Source organism: Pararge aegeria, chromosome 16, assembly GCF_905163445.1.
Source record: "Pararge aegeria chromosome 16, ilParAegt1.1, whole genome shotgun sequence".
NCBI lineage: Eukaryota > Metazoa > Arthropoda > Insecta > Lepidoptera > Nymphalidae > Pararge > Pararge aegeria.
The window spans coordinates 18,400,433-18,403,316 of record NC_053195.1 but is presented as its reverse complement, the minus strand read 5'-3'; positions in this window follow the sequence as shown (position 1 = coordinate 18,403,316).

The following is a 2,884-nucleotide window of genomic DNA, read 5'->3' as shown; positions in this document are numbered from 1 at the left end:
TAACCTAACCTAACCTAACCTAACCTAACCTAACCTAACCTAACCTAACCTAACCTAACCTAACCTAACCTAACCGATCACCGGCAAAATAAAATGTATAATGTATGAATATTGAGTTGGTTACTGAGTTAACAAATTAGGTATTCATATTATACTAAATATCTATCACTTATATATAAATATCTTTTAAAAATAGTTGTTAAAATTAATAAACAATAAATAATAAATTCTGACCCTTTTCATTACCCTAATTATAATAAATAAATAAAGAAATTACATAGAAATACAAATTGGAACGATAAATAAGACACAACGCATGCAAATATATCTACAACCAAGAACCATAGAAACAATTACACAGCACTCAAACACATCACACAATACACAAACGTAAACAGCAACCATACCACAACACTACAGCATGCATAATGAAAGAAATATGTTTACCTTATATTATAAGAATAAAAGAAATAAACATATTTAATATTATAGCATATCAAATGAAACAACATACAATAAAACAATAATCTTATTATATCTATATTATCCTTAACTAAGTTCTATGAAATAGAAAACGGATGTACAAGGTCTCCGACCACCATGTCGGAGGAAAAGGGTTGCTCCAAGGAATCTTGGAGTACAAAAAAAAAAAAAAAAGCCTAACCTAACCTAACCTAACCTAACCTAACCTAACCTAACCTAACCTAACCTAACCTAACCTAACCTAACCTAACCTAAGTGACCGGCCTGCGGCCGGGCACCCGTCTTATTCATGTTCTAACCTAACCTAACCTATCCAAACCTTATAAAACTAGTTTGGATTCCTTTAGACCTCAGCCCACCGGCAACTACGACGAACTAAACACTGATCTAGCTATCTGGCTTTCATCAGTGCATCAACAGCAGCATAACTAGTATTAAAATAGTAATGAGTTTTTATTAATGCATATATTCACATTAAATCTTGAATCTAAAGTCTAAAGGTGTCAAAACTAGATTTAGGTTAGGTTAGGTTAGAACATGAATACGAGGGGTGCCCGGCCACAGGCCGGGCACTTGGGTTCAGTTCAGTCGAAAATTATATATTATTTACTATTATTTATATTTGAATGAGAATGAAAAATAGCAATTATTTTGAATAGTTTTCAGAATGAGACAGACGGGTGTGGTAGGGTAAAATCTCCAATTTAAAGTTCCCTTATTGCGTATATGTTATGTGTGTTTGCATAGTATTTTACTATAATGGTAAGCGGTTCGTGTAACGATCTTGCGCGTCTATATTTACAAGTGTGTGGGCAGTTCGTGTATTGATTATTCGATGACGAGACCTCGTAAGAGTCCCGTATCGTTATTTTTCGTCACTACCTACCCGTACCTCCCCCCCCGTGCAGGGAGTGGGTAATTTGCGCGCCTGCTGCCTTCCTTGGATGTGGTAGCAGTTTCTCAGGCTCCCTCACCGGAATCGAACCCTGATTCCCCGTTACCCGCGACAAACAATGGTAGTCGCAGAAACTCATTCCGATTACGAGACCTCGTAAGAGTCCCGTATCGTTATTTTTCGTCACTACCTACCCCCCTACCTCCCCCCGTGCGGGGTACAATATTGATATGATATTAAAAAAATACCATTAATAAATAACATAATAAAAGACCACCACTTTTATAGAGACATAACGCCACATAATTATAAAAAGTATAGTGTGTGGATCTAATCAACCACCACTGGCACCAGACCCTCAATGCCCTTAAATTTTACCTCGTTAAAATATTTAAAGTGTACTCATTCCGATTGCGAGACCTCGTAAGAGTCCCGTATCGTTATTTTTCGTCACTACCTACCCGTACCTCCCCCCTGTGCGGGGTACAATATTGATATGATATTAAAATAATACCATTAATAAATAACATAATAAAAGACCACCACTTTTATAGAGACATAACGCCACTGTGTGGCGCCGCCATCAGTCTCCTTAGACTCGGTACTTTGTCGTCGCCGTCGACTTCGCACCTTCGCCCCATATAGTAGTGGCGCGGCGCGACGGGCCTAATGTGTAAGTGAAAAAAAAAAAAAAAAAAAAATTAAATTAATTGTTATTTTACAATATCTTCTAATATGAATAAGAGTACTTTGTATTGGTACGTTTTGTTTTTTGTTTTTTTTTTTTTTAAACGGAACTGAACCTAAGTGACCGGCCTGCGGCCGGGCACCCGTCTTATTCATGTTCTAACCTTTTTTTTTTTTTTTTTTTTTTATTTTTTTTTTTTTTACGTGGGGAATCCTCATGGATACCAACACACCCGGGGAGGTGCAATGGTTATGTCGGACTCTTACCGACTAAACCCCACGGTGTTCAAACACTTCGCCTGGTGACTGGGTTACGGGAACGCTTTCGCACACGACCGCGAATTCATGTTCTAACCTAACCTAACCTATCCAAACCTTTTAAAACTAGTTTGGATTCCTTTAGACCTCAGCCCACCGGCAACTACGACTAACTAAACACTGATCTAGCTATCTGGCTTTCATCAGTGCATCAACAGCAGCATAACTAGTATTAAAATAGTAATGAGTTTTTATTAATGCATATATTCACATTAAATCTTGAATCTAAAGTCTAAAGGTGTCAAAACTAGATTTAGGTTAGGTTAGGTTAGAACATGAATACGAGGGGTGCCCGGCCACAGGCCGGGCACTTGGGTTCAGTTCAGTCGAAAATTATATATTATTTACTATTATTTATATTTGAATGAGAATGAAAAATAGCAATTATTTTGAATAGTTTTCAGAATGAGACAGACGGGTGTGGTAGGGTAAAATCTCCAATTTAAAGTTCCCTTATTGCGTATATGTTATGTGTGTTTGCATAGTAGTTTACTATAATGG